This window comes from Canis lupus, chromosome 21 (assembly GCF_011100685.1).
Source record: "Canis lupus familiaris isolate Mischka breed German Shepherd chromosome 21, alternate assembly UU_Cfam_GSD_1.0, whole genome shotgun sequence".
NCBI classification, from domain to species: domain Eukaryota; kingdom Metazoa; phylum Chordata; class Mammalia; order Carnivora; family Canidae; genus Canis; species Canis lupus.
The window spans coordinates 13,393,238-13,415,568 of NC_049242.1; the positions used below are offsets into that span (position 1 = coordinate 13,393,238).

General features: G+C 40.1%; 1 long non-coding RNA gene across 1 annotated transcript; it reads right to left on the reverse strand.

Annotated features, from left to right (window-relative positions):
- Positions 1 to 3,346: 3,346 nt before the first annotated feature.
- On the reverse strand, positions 3,347 to 17,243 carry LOC119864960. The gene is made up of 4 exons (XR_005375537.1): positions 17,191 to 17,243; positions 16,914 to 17,062; positions 6,469 to 6,618; positions 3,347 to 5,939 (listed from the first exon to the last, which is right to left on the reverse strand). It is a non-coding gene; the product is annotated as an uncharacterized LOC119864960 (long non-coding RNA).
- Positions 17,244 to 22,331: the final 5,088 nt, after the last annotated feature.

Below are 22,331 nucleotides of genomic sequence, written 5' to 3' on the forward strand. Positions count from 1 at the left end.
ATGATTATATTCCCACACCACTGAAGAAAAACAGGTCAACTCCTCAGAAATGAACTTATGCTCTAAAACGTAAGTGATTTGCATATAAATTATGATCTATCCAATATCTAAATCTAGGTGTCTTTAGGGAAGACTTTTTTAAACCATAAAAGCAGAGGTTGACAAATTACAGCTTGTAGAGGCTGCTTTTAGGCAACCAACGTGAGCAATGGAAACCTGAGTGTGGTAAAAGGGCCCACAGTGATGACCAGGCTGACTCAAACAGGCCCATTAGGTGACCCATGTCTAACCCTAATAAGCCCTAGCTGACTGATCGGTGACTTACACCTGGGCATTAGGCACCAAAAAAGGAAAATCCCATAGGTTCCCATACCTCCCCCTTCACTACAACCTCCCAGCACCTGGCAGACAGTCTCTCCTTTGCTGTCCTGCCTGCTGTCCCCTTGCAGTGTATTCAATAAATTTCTACATCCTTTGCTTGGGTGATTTCTTTCACGGCCTGAGCCGCTGGCCTCCACCTAATTGGGTCACCCCACATTTGGTGGGGAGACTTGGCCAGTTGCTGCACTCCCTGGATTCTCCAGAAATTTCTCAGGCTTTCCCTTGGACCAATTCTAGCACTCCTTGAGGAATTGACAAACTCTGACAGAGACAAGCTCTCAGTGAGCATCTGAAGCCCCAGGGGGAACCAGCTGGACTTGCCTGAAAGGTTGAGGGCTTTCCTCTCTTGCCCTTTGGAAGGACTCTTCCCACCTTTTCCTTTCTCTTCCTGCCTTTCGTCAGTCTAACCCTGCTTATGGGTCAAATGTTTGGTGGCCACCTTTTGGTAAATAAAATTTGAATGGAACACAGCCATTCCTGTTACATATTATTTATGGCTTCTTTTATGCCACAATAGTGGAGCTGACAGAGGTATATGGTTCTCAAAGCCTGAAATATTTGATACCTGGTCTTTCACTGAAAAAGTCTGCTGACCTCTGTCTTAGACAGAGTTTTCCACTTCTGAATAACTACCATGTGGAGAGGTCTCCATCTTTAAATCTCTGTGACATATCCAGAGGCCCTGTAAAATGAACTGCTTACCTGGGGCCTGGGCCCCAGCCCACAACAGAGGGACCCCAGTACTTAGAGGTTTGTTGAGGCAGGGATGAATGCATCTCCTGCAGAGCTGCTGCATGATTTGAGGCAATTTTTTCTAGCTTCCATGGGTCTGTATCTTACTTAGAGAACTGCACGAAATGCTTTCAGTAGAAAAAGATTATTCCATACAGGTATTAAAATATGGTAATTCACCCTCGGACTAGTTATCTCATCTCTGGCCCCTTGTGTAGTCTTCACCGGTTGGCTCTTCCAGCATTTTGTGGCTCCTTCGTCTCTAGCACCTGCATTTCAGGGATGCTCCATGAAGGGGGCAGGAAAGGCCTCTGGCAAGCAAAGCAGCACACATGGAGAGCTAGGAGTGTTCGGTGAAGAGGGCTGGAGGAGAGCTCTGATGGGAGGGGGAGCCAGAGAGGCAGGTTGCCAGCTCAGCCCCCACCTGCAGGAGGACCCCGGGGGCCTTGGATTGAAACTGAACATCTCCAAAACTTGGTACTACATCTCTGAAATGAGATAATAGTGATATCTACTTCGTAATATTTTAATACCCCTAGTACAGTACCTGGCATAATACATGGGATCATTTAATATTATTCACATTGCCATTTAAAAAGCATAGTGAAAAAAAAATCCCACAGGAAACCAACTTAAAAAGAGAAAAACATATTACAGCTCTTTATAGACAATGGAACACATACATGAAGATACTCAGAAGCCATCTTAGGGTAATGGATTATGAGTCATTAAAAATTTTTTTTGTATCTTCCTGCCATTTTACAATTGTCTGCACAGAGCATGGATTTTATTACTAGAAAAGAAAAACCAAAAGGATAACCATGACTGAATTTTTCTTTCTTTTTCTTTTTAAATTTTTAAAATTTATTTATTTATGAGAGATACACAGAAAGAGGCAGAGGGAGAAGCAGTCCCTGCAGGGATCCAGATGCAGGACTCGATTCCAGGACTCCAGGATCACGCTCTGGGCCCAAGGCAGATGCTCAACCACTGAGCCACCCAGATGTCCCCATGACTGATTTTTTCAAAGAACTTCCTAGAGGACCAGACAGTGAGCTTGTGGAAGCAGCCCTGGGCCAGTACTACAGGACAAAACACCACCTCAGGGCATGCTCTCGTGCTCTCCGGGGCAGTTACTGGGCAGCTTTGAATTCCCTGCAGTGATCTGCCAAGCAAGAGGTTCTTCTGGCTCAGTTTCTTCATAGTTCTCTCACTAGGAAGCAAAGGGCTCACCTAAGGCAGGCACAGCTCTGCTCTGGCTTGCCGGGCTGTGGGTCTCTGTAGCCAGACCTGCCTTCTTACCTTGCCAGGGCAGACATAGTGACAGGTTTGTCGTTCTGCTTCTCTCCAGGACTCAGCAGCAAGAAGACCGCCTGGCCCTTCTCTCAGGGTTCTAATGAACTTCCAGAATCACTTCTGATCCCTCACAGAGCCCCTTCTCCAGGACTATGACAACTGACAGAACCAGGGGAGAAAAAGAGAAAGGAACTTGGGTGCTTTTCATGAGGGGGTTGCAGCAAACCCAGGGGAAGGGTGGGTACTGGCATGTAGCAGCTGGTCTCCCAAACAGCAGTGCAGTAGCCTTCCTTGGCCTTGTCCTCCTTGATCGTGTGGAACCTACAGCCTGGGCTGCTGCACTAGTACAGGGAGGGCATCTCTGGGGGCAGCCCACAGCCCACTGTCTGGGCCTTCCTAGCCCCAGGCTGAGTTCTAGCAGTTCCTCTTTGGGTTTGAAGATTTAGGGATCAACTTCCTGAAGTGACTGGGCGTGTCTGGGTCCCCACCTGTACTCACCATTATGATGACCTACACTTAGGAAGTCGCTATCCTGTGCCTCCCTCCACTAGGCCACTCAGAGCACACATGCACTTTGTTCTCTCCTGGTTGATCATTTTTATTCCCCCAAACAAAAATAATTATTTTTTTTCCTAGTTTAAAAAAAATTATGCTACCTGGATGCCTGGATGGCTTAGTCAGTTAAGTGTCCGACTCTTGATCTCAGCTCCGGTCTTGACCTCAGGGTTGTGAGTTCAAGCCCCACATTGGGCTCCATGCTGGGTGTGGAGCCTACTTTAAAAAATAATAATAAACAAAATTTAAAATGATGTTAGGGGCACCTGGGTGGCTCAGTGGTTGAGCGTCTGCCTTTTGGCTCAGGTCATGATCCTAGGGTCCTGGGATCAAGTCCCACATCAGACTCCCTGCAGGGAGTCTGCTTCTTCCTTTGCCTATGTCTCTGCCTCTTTCTCTGTCTCTCTCATGATTAAATAAATAAAATAATAAAATATTTAAAAATGATGTTTAAAAAATCCAATTATTGATGAGATGTGGAAAAAACAAGTCACAGAACAAGGAGTAGAATAGGTTGCATTTTCACTCTTAAAAAATACTAAAAAAGACTGAATTTGATTATATATGCTTAGAAGAAGAAAATCCTGAAGAACATTAACAGTAGTTATATCTGGAAAATAGGATTGATGGAGAAAGAGAGTTTCATTTTTTCTTTACATGCTTCTCTATTGTTTGAATTTCTTATAATAAGCCTGTATTACTTTGTAATTTAAGTAAGTATATAATGAAAAAGGAACATTATCTAACCTCCTTGCCAAATGTCTTATGCATTTAATAGACATTTGCTGATTACCCACTATGTTTAGACACTATTCTAGGTGTTGGGAATACCTGATAACAAGCAAAACCAGACACTTTCCTACTGTCACAGAGTTTACTGTCTAGTGGGGGAAACAAACATTAACCACATAATCACACAGATAATTGTAAAATTACAGCTGTGGTAAGTACTATTAAGGGGAAGTGTAACATCAGGGCTGATGCTAGCCCATAAAGTATCTGTATGCTATTTTTTTAAAAGGTGTCCCAATAGACAGAAACAACCCGGAATAGACATAGCTTAGCAAGCAGACCATGCCTTTGATGAAGTAGAAAAAGGCAACCCTTCTTCCAGATTGACACAGCCCAGCTCCACAGTCAAGGCTTTGTGAGTGTAGCACAAACTGGATTTCATCTACTATCATTTCAGCTGGGAACCTTTACTTAGGTGAACAACATGCAGAAAGGTACCCAGGAGCCCTACAAAAGGTTCCATGGACATATAAAAAGTGATATTTGAGAAAGTTTCTCTGAGGAACAGACAGAAGATGAGAGATGAAAGAAGAATGGGATTTTTTTTAACTTTTTTAAAGGATTTTATTTATTTATTCATGAGAGACAGAGAGAGAGAGAGAGAGAGAGAAAGAGAGGCAGAGGGAGAAGCAGGCTCCATGCAGGGAGCCCAACATGGGACTCAACCCCGGGTCTCCAAGATCAGGCCCTGGGCTGAAGGCGGCACTAAACCGCTGAGCCACCAGGGCTCCCCAGAGGAATGGGATTTAAACAGGTGAAAGGGAGGAAGGACAAACATTCCTAGGGAATGGTAACAGCATGTGCAAAGGCCCTGGGGCAGGATAGAAATATATGCCTTTGGGAAACTGAAAGGACATTGTTGGTGAAGGACTGAAAAAGTGACTGGCGCAGTGGTAACAGTTCAGTCTAGAAAAGTGGGTAGGAGATCAGATCTCACAGGACCCTGTAGACCATCTTAAGACTGCCATGCAAAAAAATCTCCTGCTGATAAGACTTATCAGAAGGAATTAAAATGGCAATACTTTTTTTTAACTTTTTGTTAGTATTTCACTTCAGAATACAGTTCAGTGAGGTTTTTGTTTTTTGTTTTTTTTTTTTAAGAAGGCTCCATGCGTGGAGCCCAACATGGAGTTTTGACACATGATCCTGAGATCAAGACCTGAACTGAGATCAAGAATCGGATGCTTAACCAACTGAGCCACCCAGGCATCCCCAGGTTGATGAGTTTTGACATAGGCATACTCCTATAATCTATATCTAATCAAGACATAGAACTCCATGTGCATTTCTAACAAACTCAAGGTGATGTCCATGCTGCTGATTCAAAGATCACACTTTGAGAATCACTGGTCTAGATGATAAAATGAGAAATGGCTCATAAATAGTTTCTAGACATTTATCTATTTATTCAGTAAACATTTTCTTTAAGTACCTGTTGTTTGCCAGGCATTGCTAGGAATTCAAAAATGATTAAAACTTCATTCCTCTCCTCTAGTAACTTATAGTCAGGTAGGGGAGACAGAGGTAAGCCAAACGGGTATTTCTAGCTGTCTTAGAAAGTCTGCTCACTAAATAATGGAAAAACATTTTAAAAAAATATTTTATTTATTTATTTGACACAGAAAAAAAGTACAAGCAAGGGGAGCAGCAGGCAGAGAGCAAGGGAGAAGAAGACTCCCCACTGAGCAGAGAGCCCGATGTGGAGCTCCATCCCAGGATCCCGGGATCACGACCTGAGCTGAAGGCAGACGCCCAACCTACTGAGTAGGTAGGTAGTAGGTGCCAACCCAGGCACTCCACAAATAAAATCACTAAGAATCACTAAGAATAAAAGCAAGGCTTTATAATCGGTCTTACCCTAGACAGAGGATTCCTCACCGCCACACTGAATGCAAACATGATAAGTAAGATCTACTTTATTGAGTGTTTTCCATTGGTCTAGTACTGTACAAAGTGCTTCCCATGAAGCTTGACGTTTAATCCTCTCAATGACTCTATGAAGCTAGGATCATCTTGTCTACATTTTACAGATTAGGCAACTGTATAGTCCAGAGAAGTTAAGGGACTAGACAAAGGCCATTCAACAAGTAAGTGAAATAATCAGAATTCAAACCCAGATCTGGTTGACCCAAGTGCTGGTCCTTTTAGTCACTAACACTTGCAGCTTTTTAGAAGAAATGAACCTTCAAAAAAAAAAAAAAAAGAAAAGAAATGAACCTTCATAAATCTTTTTTAGTGCTAAAAATACTAACAAATCCTACAGTAGAAATATTCAACACAGATTACAGTTCTATGGTAGGACAGGTAGGACAGCAAATAATCTTAACTAGGTGAAAATATGTGAAGTCTTCATGAGGAGGTGGGAATTAGCTTGGAAAATAAATTTTTGTCAGAGTTTCCCTAATGAAGTCTGAGAGGCAGAGATAATCCAGTGGATGCAAATGCTGTCTTCCAAACACTAAAAAAGCACACTCTATTGTGGATGAGGGAAAGTTTTTTGAGATCAATTATAGTCTGCATGCAATTTCCCTAGTGATTATACAGTGCTTTTGCTTACTAAGTACTACCTTATGATTACCACTTCAACTTTCTGGTTTTCTTGATAACAGGAAGAAAGTGCCCTAATGAGTGGACATTTGTATTTTAGTCACTGGAGAGGAATATTCCACAGCATCACTTTAATACTTGGGTATACAGTTTGTAAATAGATACCTTGTTCCTTTGGAAGGCGCCAGATCGTGAAATGCCATTGGTCTGTATGTAGTGGGTGGCCAAAGAGTTTTCTCTTTTGCAGACATCAGTGGGTAAGACTGGAGACAGGGAAGTGAGCTCCAAGGTGACCACAACACAGGAAACCTAGATCTAAGGCAATGCCAATGAAGATGGGTGGAAAGTAAGGGGTTGTTTCCAGAGGTATTTAAGAAATATAACCAGGGCGCCTGTGTGGCTCAATCAGCAGAGTGTCCAACTCTTGGTTTCAGCTCAGATTATGATATCAGGGTCGTAGGATTGAGCCCCATGTTGGGCTCTGCCCTCAGCACAGAGTCTGCTTGTCTGTTTCCCTCTTCCTCAGCACCACCAATACCGCCTCACTGCGTGCCTCTGCTCTCTTTCTCATAAATAAATAAATAAATAAATAAATAAATAAATAAATAAATAAATAAATAAATCTTGAAGAAAAAAAAGAAATATAACCAACAAGACTCAGTAATTCATGGAATGTGAGGAGTGAAGAGAGAGGCATAGTATGACTCAGGTTTAGAGTCGGGCTGACTTCCTGGATGGTGTTATCTCTAAATAAGATAGGGAACAGAGGAGGAGAAGAAGGTGGAATTTTTAGCTTTTAGCGTTGAGCAGATAGACATGTAATTTTATTTCTCCCCAAAACTAAATATAGTCTTCAAGGGCAAATGCAAATGACAATGGTCTATTACTAGTGTAAGGGAAGAGTTAGCTCAAAAAAATGGAGATAATTCTGATGTCTTGTTCTTTCCAAGAGTTTTGTGTGCATTAAATAAGACAATATGTGTGGAATAGCTTGAAACATTATTGCATGGAAAAAGGTTAAATGATAATTTTGACTTTTGAAATAAAAGATTGCTCGTTTTAAAAATCACCAGCCTTGATTTTAAAAATAGTATCATTTTATATGCAATTTTCTCCTAATACAATCTTGAAAAAACAGTATGAAGAAAAAGGTAATTATGATTAGAAGTGATTATCTTCTGAGACTCTCAGGGCCCTTTTCGAATGTAAATCAAAACCAGGAATGTCCCAGGGTCCCTGGGTAGCTCAGTCAGTTAAGCATCTGCCTTTGGCTCAGGTTAAGATCTTGGGGTTCTGGGATTGAGCCTGGGGTTGTGCTCCCTGCAGCAGGGAGTCTGCTTCTCCCTCTCCTTTGTCCCTGTCCCCACTGGTGTGCGCATGTGCATGCTCTCTCCCTCTCAAATAAATAAACTTCTTTTTTTTTTATTTTTTTATTTTTTTACTTTTTATTTACTTATGATAGGCACACAGTGAGAGAGAGAGAGGCAGAGACACAGGCAGAGGGAGAAGCAGGCTCTATGAGGGGAGCCTGATGTGGGACTTGATCCTGGACTCCGGGATCACACCCTGGGCCAAAGGCAGGTGCTTAACTGCTGAGCCACCAGGTGTCCCTAGTTCAACTTTTAAAATTCTTTTTGTCTTAGTGTTTTCAAATATGTTTACATTACTGGTTTGCTTTTTTATTATTTTATTTTATTTATTATTTTTTTAGGATTTTATTTATTTATTCATGAGAGACACACAGAGAGAGAGAGGCAGAGACATAGGCAGAGGGAGAAGCATGCTCCATGCAGGAAGCCTGATGTGGGACTCGATCCCAGGTCTCCAGGATCAGGCCCTGGGCTGAAGGCGACACTAAGCTGCTGAGCTACCGGGGCTGCCCTGGTTTGCTTTTTTAAAGATTTTATTTATTTGAAGGACGCCTGGGTGCCTCAGTGGTTGAGCATCTGCCTTCGGCTCAGGGCGTGATCCCAAGTCCCACATCGGGGCTCCCTCCAGGGAGCCTGCTTCTCCCTCTGCCTGTGTCTCTGCCTCTCTCTCTGTTTCTCATGAATAAATAAATAAATAAAATCTTTAAAATAAAATAAAAAGTGGAACTAATAATTAACATACATCAAAGCCTTGCTACATGCAAGGTACACTACGATTTATTTCATTTGATCTTCACAACATCCTTGCTCCTCTATTTTACAGATGGAGGAAGATGAAGTGGAGAAATGAAATTACTAGCTCAGCACAGAGTTGTTAAGTGCTGGAGTTGGGTATGACCGCACACAGCCTAGCTATGTGTGTTGAACTCTTCAACCTTGTACCGACCGTATGGCTTCCTACTGTGTCATCAGCATGTTTATCCCTGGGTGGATTGACCTGCATGTATTCTTTCTTTCTTTCTACTTCTCTGTATTTCTAGTAATAAGCATACCTTACTTTGAGGTTAAGAGAAAAAGGTTATTTTAATTTAGAAAGCAATCAGATAAGTGAGTTTATTTTAAATAGCCCAATGCTCATTCATTCCCTGAAAAGAACACTTCTGTATCTAATTTCGATTTGGAGCATTATGTACACTACTGTTGGAAGACCAAGTTTTGTCTTGTGCATGGTTCATAATGTGTGCTTAAGTCTCTGAAAAATAGACTACAGTTATTCTTGGGTTAATTAACTGTCATTATCTTAGAGTCTGGAATTTTACAGATAAATGTGCAATACTGAAATAAAACTTAAGCTGTCAAAGCCAGAGAAAAAGGAGTATGGGGTTTTATTTATTTATTTATTTTTTAACATTTGTAACCTTTACATTATCTGAAAAATTGTTAAGCAAGCTTAAGAAATTCGCCACTATCTACAAGTTAAAGTCAGCCCTAACAAACAGCCCTGAGATCTGATGTTTAAAAGAAATGTGAGGTTAGTCCCTTCGAAGTGCAAAACTGCATTTCTAATTCTCTTTGTGAATATTTGGTTTTCCTTTTTCCCGTGTTCATATTGGTTTGTTATTGTATGATGTCTCAGGAGCATTAGTTTGTTGGATCAGATAGTGCTCTTTTTGTTGGAATAAGGCAACATCAGGGATGTTTTCTGTTGAAAGGATAATTAGATTAAATTACATGGACTTTGCAAAATAACATGAGGCACTTAAAGGGAAACAATAAATAAAACAAAACAAAAACCCCTCTAAAACAGGTTACGCTTGGATTCACTGAACTTGACGCTAATAATTTGCCATTGATGCATATAACCAAGGCCCGGAAAGAAATATACTTAATGCAAATATACTTTATACAAAAATGACTTCTTGCTTTGGGTTTGAAGATTGTTGGGGCCAGGCGGGAAGGGAAACTCCTCAAGATGGCGGATACGCCAAAATGGCTGAAGTTCCTGTCACCACCTCCACTTGGGATGACAGCTTGAGCAGACCCTTACACCTCTCCTTTGGACTTCCTCAACCGAACCCAATGCCCTTCAAACCCCAGAGGATGAAGTCACCTTTGACTGGTCGAATTGCAATCCTTCCTTTGCATAGTGAGGGTCACTCTGACTGGTTGGATTGCAATCCTTCCTTTGCATATGAGCCAACCAATAGGAAACCGTTCTGCCTTACAACGTTATGTAAACCCCCTACCACCTTGTCTTGGCGCGACTTCCTCGACTCACTCTCTTTCCCCCGTGAGTCGTGGAACCTCGCCCGAGGGTGCCTGCAATAAAATCTGTTCTTGGACCCTCGCTTGCCTTGGCGGTCTCATTTCCGTCTAGTTACTAAAAAAAACTTAACAAAGATATGTATGTATTTTAAAGTGTCTGTGAGAGAACCTTGAATAGGTTTTAGGTACACAGCAGTTTTTTTCCAAATGAATATGAGTAACAATAAATGCTTTTAAAAAGGGAATAGGAACTAAATTAGAAATTGTACCTACTGTTTATTCCAACTTGGGTTCTTACTTTATTTTATTTCAATAGAAAAGGTGACTTCTGGTTTTTAGAACAGAGACTTGATGGAGCCAAGTTCAAGCATCCAGATGGCTCATAGCGACAATTGCTAGATGAGAATTTTGTTAAGTGTAAGTGAATCAGAAACATAGGGATTATGTGCATATGAGGTTAAAAGCGCTCCTCAAAGTGCACAGAAGTTTAAATGTGCAGAGGAAAGATGCTCAGTAAATTGCTCAGGGCCATTCTAAAATGCACATACTTGAAATATTTAAGATTTGAGGTGTTCATTAATGAAACCATGGCTATCCATCCCGATGTGGGACTCAATCCTGGGACTCTGGGATCACACCCTGAGCCAGAGGCAGACCGTCAAATGCTGAGTCACCCAGGCATTCCTTCAGTCCATTTTTTAAAAACTTGTTTACCCTTTCTTAATGAGTTGTAAGAGCTCTTTATATATTCTAGATATAAATCCTTTGGCAGATGTACATAAAATGTTTCCTATAATCTATGACTATCTTTTCACTTTATTAATGATATCTCTTAAGTTTTTAGTTTTGATGAAGTTCAAATTATTGATTGTAAAATGATCTCTTCTTTTTCGGTTCTGAGGTCACAAAGATTTTTCTTCTATGTGTCCTTCTAAAAGTTTCATTGTTTTAGCTTTTACATTTAGATCCATATGACATTCTTGAGTTAATCTCTATGTATAATGTGAGATGAAGATTGAGGTTTAATTTTCTTTTTTCCATATATATATCCAGTGGTTCTAATATCATCTATTGGAAAGACTTTTCTTTCCCCATTAAATGCCTTGGCAACTTTGTCAAAAATCAACTGACAACCTATGTATGGTTCTTTGTCCAGGCTTTCTATATTATTTTGTTGATCTGTACATCTATTCTTTCACCAGTACAACACTGTCTTCATTACTGAAGCTTTACAGTGAATCTTGTTTGTCCTGAACTCTGTTTTTTTTTTCATATGCTTCTTATGTCATTCAAATGTTTCTCCCAGGGGCACCTGGGTGGCTCAGTGGTTGAGTGCCTTCAGCTCAGATCACTCAGGGAGTGATCCCTGAGTCCTGGGATCAAGCCTCTCATCAGGCTCCCTGGAGGGAGTCTGCTTCTCCCTCTGCCTATGTCTCTGCCTCTCTCTGTGTGTCTCCCATGAAGAAATAAATAAAATTTTAAAAAATAAATAAATAAATGTTTATCCCAAAGATGATCCTACTTACCAGGACCAAGCACAATCTTGTTTCCTTTCATACCCCTGATGCTTTACAATATCTATAAAAGCTATAAAAATAAAGGATCATGCTATCCCTACTCTTGTTATTTCTATTTTCTTCCCTGCCCCAGGAGACCACTCTGTACTTTGACTAGGAGACTCTTTGACTTATCAATGGCAAAAACTTGTGTGTTTTTTTTTAATGATTTTATTTTTTATGTAATCTCTATACCCAACATGGGGCTTGAACTCAAAACATCGAGATCAAGAGTCACGTGCTCTTCTGACTGAGTCAGGCTTGCACCCCTAAAACTTCTTTTTAATAAAATTTTTTTGTTTTGTTTTGTTTTTAAAGATTTTATTTATTTATTCATGAGAGACACACAGAGAGAGAGAGGCAGAGACACAGGCAGAGGGAGAAGCAGGCTCCATGCAGGGATCCCGATGTGGGACTCAATCCCAGGTCTCCAGGAACACACCCTGGGCCAAAGGCAGGCACTAAACCGTTGAGCCACCTGGACTGGGGTGTGGGGGTAGGGCAAAGAGCAAGAGAATCACTCCACGCTGAGCACAGAGCCTGATGCAGGGCTTGATCCCCAAACCCTGAGATCACAACCTGAGCTGAAATCAAGAGTTGGACGCTCAACTGGCTGAACCACCCAAGCACCTCCCTAAAACTTGGTTTTAATAGACAATATGGAAGGTCATGAGATGGGTAAATGGGGTAGTTGTACACATGCTCAGGTGAATTGCAAAAAAGAGATTCCTGTATAATGTTACAAAGATTATTCTGGGATGAAAATTATAACAGATGAAACATATCCTTATTATCCATAAGCTAAGTCTAAACTTGTTTAGCTGGCATTCTTGTTTCCTAAAGACTTCTTCATATATATGATGCTCCAGGAAAACTGCTCATTACTATGTTCTATAGCTTCCTCACCTCTATGCTCTGATGCTGCCATCACTTGAATGCCTTTCCCCCTTCATCTTAGAATATCTAAATTTTCTCCTTCCACAAAGCCTTTTGCAATCTTCTCAACCAGGAGTAATTGTGCCTTTTCTAGAAATCTCATAACACTAATTTTTATCTCTCTATTGTATTTATCTTAGTAATATAATAGCTTACATTTACTGATTACTACGTGACAGACATTGTGCTTAGTACTTAACATACATTATCATTTTTAATCATTATAAAAACATGATAAGGTAAACATTATTATGATATAATTGACAGATGAAGAAATTGAGTCACAATGAGATTAAGTAATGTACTCAAGGCCACATGATTAGTAAATTTTAGTGTTAAGATTCTGACTAAGTTCTGACTCCAGAGTCTGTGTTCCTGACTCATATGCTGTTCTGTTCCAAATAGTGCCTATGTTGCTGGCCTCTCTCAGAAACTCTGGGATACTACCAAAGGATATCAATAGACCTGTTTGCACATGGCCAACTAGTACACTGGAAGAGATGGTGAAGACTTTAGCATTGCTTGTGAGGCCCCAGAGATATCATAATTTAAAACCCTTGAACATAAAAAGAGGTAGGAAGACTCGCTGCAGTTTCTGGTGAGTGTGCCTCACATGGGATGGGAAGTGACGCTTTTCTTTGCCTCTTGATACAAGTTCTGTGAGTAAGGTTTTGAGTTGGCACAGTTGGTGTCTCTAAAATAGCCTTCCCTTCCAGTCCTTGGGGAATTTGGTAAAACTTCTTTGTCCAAAAAAGATACAAAATAGGAAGAGCTAGACTACTTTTTGGTCTTTCTTTTTAAAAATATGATTTGTTTTGAATAATGAAAGTAACACATGTACATTTTGTATAATTTGGAAAATACAAGAAAACCACAAGGAAGAAAACTCTTCTATAGTTCTACCACTCAAAGGTAACCACAATATTTGTGCCTTCTATTCTTCTAATCCTTTTCTGTGGATTCACATGAATATATGTGTATATTGGAAAATGTAATGATATCACATTATGGTTTTGTAAGTAATTTTTACAACAACATAGGGTGAATATCTTCCTAAAATATCATTTTAATGGCTCCATAGTAATACATCATAAGAATATCCATAATGTAATTAAGCACACCTCAATTGTTCAGCATTTAAATAGTTTCTGATTTTTTTTTAAGATTTTATTTATTTATTCATGAGAGACACAGAGAGAGGAAGAGACATAGGCAGAGGGAGAAGGCTCCATACAGGGAGCCCGATGTGGGATTTGATCCTAGGACTCCAGGATCCTGCCCTGGGCTGAAGGCAGGCATTAGACCGGTGAGCCACCCAGGGATCCCTAGTTTCTGAATTTATGCAGATACATGTTTATATCCATCTGGGATTGTTTCCTGAAGGGGGAGAGAAGCTAAATCATTCATGCAAAGTTACATTTCACCCTGGTAAAGTTGTACAAGTTAACACACAATGGAGTTAGGTTACTATTTGATGACTAAAAGATCTGTAACCCCGCAGGGGCCAGATCCTGAAAGGGCTGCCAGAATTGCAGGGGAAGACCCCTCCACTGAGAGCAGGAAGAGGAGGAGTTCCAGGCAACAATGAGAAAATACCAACCAAGCTTTTCGATTTTCATTCCAGAATGCTAACATTGAAAAAAAAATTAAAAAGAACACTAACTTTGCCATATGCTACCTGTTTCTTGGTCTATACCTCAAAGTCCATGGATCAACAACACAAAATACATGTACTTCAAGTTCTCAACAGAAATGTTAGGTTTAACCTAGCTAATTAACTGTGCCACAGCCCCACCCCAGGCTGGATTATTTGTGGGCAGAATCCATTTCTGATTCATCTCGATATCCTCAGTGCCTTCACACTCAATAAATATTTTCTGAATGAATGAAATCAATTCTATGTTTACTATCCTAACTTTATTGATTTTCTTGAAGACTTTAAAGAAGGTGAGCTCCTGGGATGCCTGGGTGGTTCAGCTGTTGAGCTTCTGCCTTTGGCTCAGGGCGGGATCTTGGAGACCCAGGATCAAGTCCCACATCAGGCTCCCTGCATGGAGTCTGCTTCTCTCTCTGCCTATGTCTCTGCCTCTCTCTCTCTCTGTATCTCTCATGAATACATAAATAAAATCTTAAAAAGGAAGAAGAAGAAGAAGAAGAAGAAGAGGAAGGAGAAGGAGAAGAAGAAGAAGGTGAGCTCCTGGAGTTATCACAGGGACTGAGATTTTACCTGGGGTGAGAAGAGAATTGGAGCAACTGAAACCACTTTGACAGGTTGGAGCTTCTAGGCAGAGATCTCCTGCACAGGCTCACTAATACACCTAAGTAAAGAGATCTTGAAATAATCATATTCAAACCTACATTTGGAATCTATTCAATTGCAACACACTTGCATAACCTGGCTTTATAGTATACATATCAAAGTTTTTTAGAAAATCCCTGTTCTTATCAGCAGGAGAAATGTACTCTTTTAACAAGATTTGTTGTTGAAACTTGGTGACCAAGTTCTATTCTTTCAGGTGAGATTCCAGTAAAACAGTTTTCACTATAAAAAGATGGATTATAGTGAAACATTTTCCAAGCTTTTGTGGGCCCATAATAATAATAATAATACTCTTTTGCCAATATCCACTATAAAAAATGTTTTGCCAATATCTACTTATCTCTAACACTCATTCATGTCATACTCCTGAAAACCACCTAGAATATTTGCCTGAGCCAGTTCATTTGCATAAAATAAAGAACATTATGTGGGGCAGAGCAAGTCCTTAAGAAGTCCCATAGTTTTTCTCTCTAATGATTATAGTACTGAAAAGATACTATTTGGTTTCTGATGCCTTTATTATGAAAGTCCTGAGTAAGTGGACCCTTATGCAAACAAATAGTTAATGTCTCCTTGCCTGTGAATGCTAAAGGATGGGGTTGCGGTTTTAGGTAAGTTTTAATAAAGACTGGAGCTTTAAGTAACGTGTTTTTTAAACTTCTCTGAGCCTTATTTCCTATTGTGTAAAAAGCATGGGACTACGGAGAGTTGCAGAAGGTTGGTTGTACTCGTATCATTTCTTTCCTATTTCTGCTTTCTTGGCTTTGCTAGTCTGCGAATCATTAAGAAATTTGGAGCCAGCAAGGTAGAATGAAGATCTGTGGAATTTGGGGAAGGCTAGTGTTAAAGTCCTAGCTCTGCTACTTAACAACTGTGAAATCTTGGGTCAGTCCTCTAAATGAGCTTAATTAAGTTACCTAGAATATGGAATTGTTTGAGCTTCAAATAAGATAAAATTACTTGAATCCTTGTTGTGCCAGTTTATTTAATTTTTGAATGTTCATAAAAGGCCGTTTCTTCTTTGGTTGGCTCCTCTTCTTCCATGTATTACTTATCTGCCTCCTTTTCTTAGAGTTTTGCCATATCTTCCTTTTGTTGTATCAGTGAGTATGTAACCCTCAGGTGACCTATTCTATTCTCACAGCTTCAGCTATTAAATATATGTTGACGTCTGCTGTTGGTATGTAGCACTGTCGTTGAGCTTTAAGATCTGTGTGTCTTACTGCCTATTGGACAAAACTACCTCAAGAGGTCAAGGTCAAATGTTCAAAATTCAACTGTCTTTCTCCCTATGCTTGCTCCTTCCTGTCTTGGTGATTAATACCACTATCTACCAGTGGACCCACTCAGAAACCTGGTATTCATCTTAGATTCTGCTCATTCAATCACACTTTTACTCAAGAAGTCCAAAGTATTGTAGATTTTACTCTCTAATAGTTGTTTAACATCTTATCTCCTCCTCTTCATTCCCACTGCTGTCACCTAGTTAAAATCCTCATAAATTATTTCCTGAGGGGTGCCTGGGTGGCTCAGTCAGTTAAGCATCTGCCTTCAGCTCAGGTCATGATCCTAGGGTCCTGGGGCTTGGTCCGGCTCCTTGCTCAGCAGGGAGTCTTCTCCTGTTCACTCTGCCACTCCACCTGTTTGTGCGCTCTCACTCTCTCTCTCAAATAAATAAATAAATAAAATCTTTTAAAAAATTATTTTGTGGATTACTTGAATGCCCTGCCTTCCAATCTTCCTGCCTCTTTTCTGGTTCCCTTTAATCTATTCTCATTGTTGTTACAATAAGTTTTCTTTTTTTAAAAAAAGATTTTATTTATTCATGCATGAGAGACAGACAGAGAGAGAGAAAGAGAGAGGCAGAGACACAGGCAGAAGGAGAAGTAGGCTCCATGCAAGAAGCCCAACGCGGGACTCAATCCCGGGACTCCAGAATCACACCCTGGGCCAAAGGCAGGGGCCAAACCACTGAGCCACCCAGGGATCCCCACAATAAGTTTTCTAAAACAGAAGTATAGTTATATTATCATTCTGCTTAAAACCAGTCAATGGCTCTATCTTTCCAGAGAAGATTAAATTCCTTAGGTTATCCCATGAGACTCTTTATGATCCCATTAATTTTGAATTCAGTTTTGTTGCTGTTCATCCCACCACATTTACCTTCTTTCCAGACACAGATTCTTCTCTATGTATCAACAAGTTCATTTCCAAGTGTTCTTAGGTTCATTTGTTCCCAAGCCCATCAGGACCAAGAGATGTTTAGGCTTGCAGGCTTAGGATGCAGTTTCACCAAATAGATTCTTTGGAGACTTCAAACAAGACAGATGAATTGTTTATAATAACAAAAGACTACAATATAAATCCATCAATGGAGTATTGATTATATAAGTTATGATATATCTTTATATGTAGCTTTTAAAATTAATAAAAAGGGCACCTGAGTGGCTCAGTCAGTTGAGCGTCTGCCTTCGGCTCGGGTCATGATCCCAGGGTTTCAGCCCCCATTGGGCTTCCTGCTCAGTGGGGAGTCTGCTTCCCCCTCTGTCCCTCTCCCTCAGTTCATGCTCTTTCACTTTCTCTCTGAAATAAATAAATAAAATCTTAAAAAATAAACAAGTAAATAAGTAAGTGAAAATGAATAAAGAGTATCTACATGAACTAATATAGAATAATCTCCAAAACACTTAAATAGGAAAAAAATTGCAGAAATTAGTGTATATTACGCATTAATTTATTTGAAAGGAAATATAAGAAACTTTTTTTTATTTTTTTGAGTAAATTCTATCCCCAACGTGGGGCTTGAACTCACAACTCCAAGATCAAAAGTTGCATGCTCTGCCCACTGAGCCAGCTAGGTGCCCCTATAACTCTTAATAATGATCACCTCTAGGTAGAAGTCACAGTCTAGGGAGGAAGGAAGACTTGTTTAGCACTGTATATCTTTTTACACTATTTGAATTTTTAAACACTTACAGTTATTGCTTAAAAAACCAATTCATGGGACGCCTGGGTGGCTCAGTAGTTAAGTGCTTGCCTTTGGCCCAGGGCATGATCCTGGAGTCCCAGGATCGAGTCCCACATCTGGCTTCCTGCATGGAGCCTGCTTCTCTCTCTCTGCCTGTCTCTGCCTCTCTCATGAATAAGTAGATAAAATCTTTAAAAAAAATTCATTAGTCTTTAAAATCACAAATCCGGTATGCTCTTTTCTCCTACCTTCTGTACAATCTATGGGCTACCTTCTCCTAACACCCTGAACATATGTTGAGGTAGGTGGTCCTGCTCTTTGGGGTTGGCTGCAAGTATAGAAAACTCCTTGGCAGCCACGACGTCCTTAAAAGTGAAATTTTAACTGTGGCTGTTTCCGAAGTTTCAGGAGCAGTGGTTTTCCCATTGTCCAGCCTTGAAGTTCCTAAATAAATGATTATATTTCCAGATTTAACTTTATTTAGGTATCTGACATTGTTCTCCCTCCTCCATACACATACACATAAAGCCTTTCATTCTGACCATGACTTTCGTCTTGCTCATTATTTTTGATGGCATAGGTGTGTGCATGATGATGCAATGACTGGATCATTGTTCTTCAGAACTGTCGTTATCACTGAAACGATTTATCCTATAAGTATGTAAATTTGCCATTTCCAATTGTGTACTACATCTATTTTTGTTTTTATACTAATTGCATGTCTCTTCCTACTAACACTATTAATGTTAATAACAGCTGCATCTGTTTTAACTTCTCAAAAACATTTGTAATTTTTGTAAAACACTGAAAACCAAAAGCAAATACATCAAACATACAAAGATCAAGGTAACAAAGTGATGGTCAGCAGACTGAATTCAGCCTTCATTAAGTTTTTTGTTTGGCCTGCATATAACTTTAAAAATGTGAATTTGTTCTCAGAATTTCAAAGTTGAAGGAGGTCTGGTTTGCCTTAAGAGAGCAAAGGCACAGCAGCACTGAGACCACATTCTGGCCAAGTAAAATCAGCGAAAGCCTGAGGCTGCTCATTTCCGTAGCTGGACACAGTTCACCTCACACCTCACATTCCAGTTTACCTCAGACCCTATCCTGCCAGTTGTACTCACGGTAGGTATTTGAGTTTGCCATACTGCAAGGTAAGATATTAATTAAATGGATTAAAGAATAACCCAATGGAATAATTAAATGGATTAAGGAATAACCCAGTGAACCTGTGACCAGGACTGAAATTACCTCACCTGACCACTAACTCCTTCTGGCATGTCTGAAAGAGTTGATGAGTCTTTGCTTGGAAGCAGAGCTTTGTATTTATGAATGTTCATAAATAGAAAGTATTTGAGTAAAGATATGTAGTGAATTACTTGTAGTTTACTGATTAGGCTGAGAGCTCTTTCATACATGTTTCCTTTTGCTTAAAATACCCTCTTCTAAAAATTAAAAAAAAAAAATACCCTCTTCTTCCTAATTCATCCTTTTCTCTTAGCTCATCCTTCAAAATTAGCTTCCTGGGAAACCTTCCCCAATCCCCCAACCTGACTTGGTTGCCCTTTCCCCCACACTTCTGTAGAATCCTTCTTTTATCTTAGTCTCTAATTATAGATTTTGGTCTAAAATTTGTTCCATGATCTTTTGTTTGAGCAAGATTGGGAACTTCTTGAGGGCAGGGTATGCGTTGAGTTTTATTCATATCCTACAGACGTCTTTTAACTTCATCGTAGAGGTCTCCTATATGCCCTATCAGGCATGCAGAAAGCTTTCAACAAACACTGGAGGGAATGAATGATTGAATGATTCCATCAATAGATTGTATATAATTTGCCTTCTGTTACACTGTCAGTAGCAATTTACTTTAGTGGTCAGCTTATTTATAGTTTGTGTTGGAAAATGTTTTTTGATTTAAGTGTTGGAGAATAGGAGAAACAAAGAGAGTTCAGGTCTAAACTCATAAGTCTTGTGTGGGACCCAGGGTTGTTAAAAGACATTCACTTGGGATGCCTGGATGGCTCAGCGATTGAACATCTGCCTGTGGCTCAGGGCGTGATCCCCAAGTCCTGGGATCGAGTCCCACATCAGGCTTCCTGCACGAAGCCGGCTTCTCCCTCTGCCTGTGTCTCTGCCTTTCTCTCTCTCTCTCTCTCTTTTTCTTTCTCTCTCTCTCTCTCTCTCTCTCTCTGCGTCTCTCATGAATAAATAAATAAAGTCTTTAAAAAAAAAAAAGACATCCACACTTTTCTCTTCCCAGAAAACACAGTGCCAGAATATTTAATTCAGCTGTACAGTCTCATGAGCATCTGTAACATCTGATTATCAAATAAATGATTCAGAGTAAGATGGTATTGGGCTTACATAAAGTAGGGAGGGGAATGCTATAATTACTGAGTGAAGACATACTGATGTCATTAATATGCCTATGTAAGAAGTTAGTGGGGAAATAAATTGCAATGAAATTCAATTGTAACCTAATGACTTATTATTACCTTGAATAATTGAGACCTTGGTTATCATCATTGTTGGCATCATCATTACAATCTACCTATTAACTGAATATACCCTTCTATTTATATCCTTAAATTCATTCCCACCTTGTGGTATCACAGAAAGATCTTTGGTTTTGTTCCTGGTTCCTGGCACAGAGCTCCTAAAACCCTTGGAATTTCTTGGAATAAGAGTGATAGGAGCATCTTTTAATGAGGTCCATCTTGGTGAGACTCTAAATAGCTTTAGCAAGGGGACTGCAAGCCAGAAAGAGCAAACCTAGCTTAGAAGCTTGGAAATTTCAGCCCCACTTCCTGAGAGGGGAAAGGGAGATTACGTTTAACCACCAACACCCAGTGATTCAATCAATTGTGCCTACGTAATGAGACCTCCATAAAAACCCATCAACAACGAGGTCCGAGGTCCGGAGTTTCCAGGCTAGCAAACACTTCTAAGTGCTGGGAGCATGGCCCACCCCAACTTCACAGGGACAGAAGCTCCTGCGCTTGGGACCTTTCCAGACATCATGCTATGTGCCTCTTCATCTGACTGTTCATTTGTATCCTTTATAATAAACCAGTAAATGTAAGTAATGTGCTTTCTTAAGTTCTGTGAGCCATTTTAGCAAAACATCCAACCTGAGGAGAGGGTCATGGGAATCCTCAATTTATATCTGGTAGATCCAAAGCACAGGTGGTCTGAGACTTATGATAGGCATCTGGAAGTAGAGGTAGTCTTTTGGGGCTGAACCCTTTAACTTATGAGATGTGATGCTAACTCCAAGTAAATAGTGCCAGAACTGAATTGAATTGTTGGTTACCCAGTTGGTGTCAGATAATTAAGGAGGTAGTGTTGGAAAAGACATCAGATATATGACGTCAGGAGGAAAAAAACCTCACATGCTCTTGATCATTATATTGATCACAGCATGCTGATTGTTAGCAGTGCTAAGTTACTTTAGAGTGTCCCTTTAAATCTGTTTCGATTCCCTTTCCCCATTGCCTTTCATGCAACATTATTCATTTGCTCCGCAAAAATTGAAATCCTGTTATGTGCCAGGCCTATGCTAAGACCTAGGGAATAGTGGTGAGGAACACCACTACTACTGAGTCGTATGAGTCCCTACTCTCAGGAGCCTAGTGATAAAAACAGACATCCATCAAAGCATCACATATACATATAGATTTACAACTGTGGTAAATGCTGTAAGTGAGAGGTATAAGATGCTCTGATTGTTCTCATCAGAAAAAGCATGACACACTTTCCTAAGGAAGCTAATCTAAAGACCTGTGGGAGGATAACTAAGTGAAGGTGTGGGAGTGGGCAAACTTAAACGTCACTTCTTGCAAAGTCTTCTGAGACTGAGGATTCTTTTTCTTCACTCTTCTATTTCAGCACCTTCCTCCTCTAGATTATCCCCCCCTCCCCCCCACACAATTTGGCTGCTATTAAGAGCCTCTCAGCATATACTCAGAACAGCATTGGAAGAAAAGCCTTTTCATAAGCCTTCTTAAAAAACAACAACAACAGCAACAACAACAACAACCAGATAATAGCATTAGATGCTTAGTAAAGAAAGGCCCCTAACTTCTCATAATTGAGCATAGAACTGCTCTCCTAATCTGTTTCCTCCTCACTTTCCAGGCAGATCCCCAACTGGGTGCACCCAGCTAGGGCCCTAGTGATTGGGAAAATTATGAATAGAGCTATGAGCCAAGACTACTGGATGGCAGTGGGAGCGACTCACTTTGCTGAGTGGAGTCAGACATGTCAAATAGGTTTTGAAGGGTAAAGAGGAGAGGGGATGGCAGGAGGAGGGAACAGCACCCACAAAGGCAGAGAGGAATAAAAGAACACTGCATATTTGCAGGGACTGAGGGTGGTTTGGAAGTCTTTTAAGTAAGTCAGGAAAACATCACAATAAAATAGTGAAATTAAATTAGCTTTCCAAAAATACAAAGAATTAAAATAAACTTCAGTGAAATCTAAAAGTGTCATCGGTAGAAGTTCTCATTTCTCTAAAATCCTTGGTAAAAAAAAAAAAAAAAAAAAAGGAGTTGTTGCTACACGTATTAATCTGAACATCTGCAAGTGTCCTAAGTTCCAGATTCCTTAGTTCA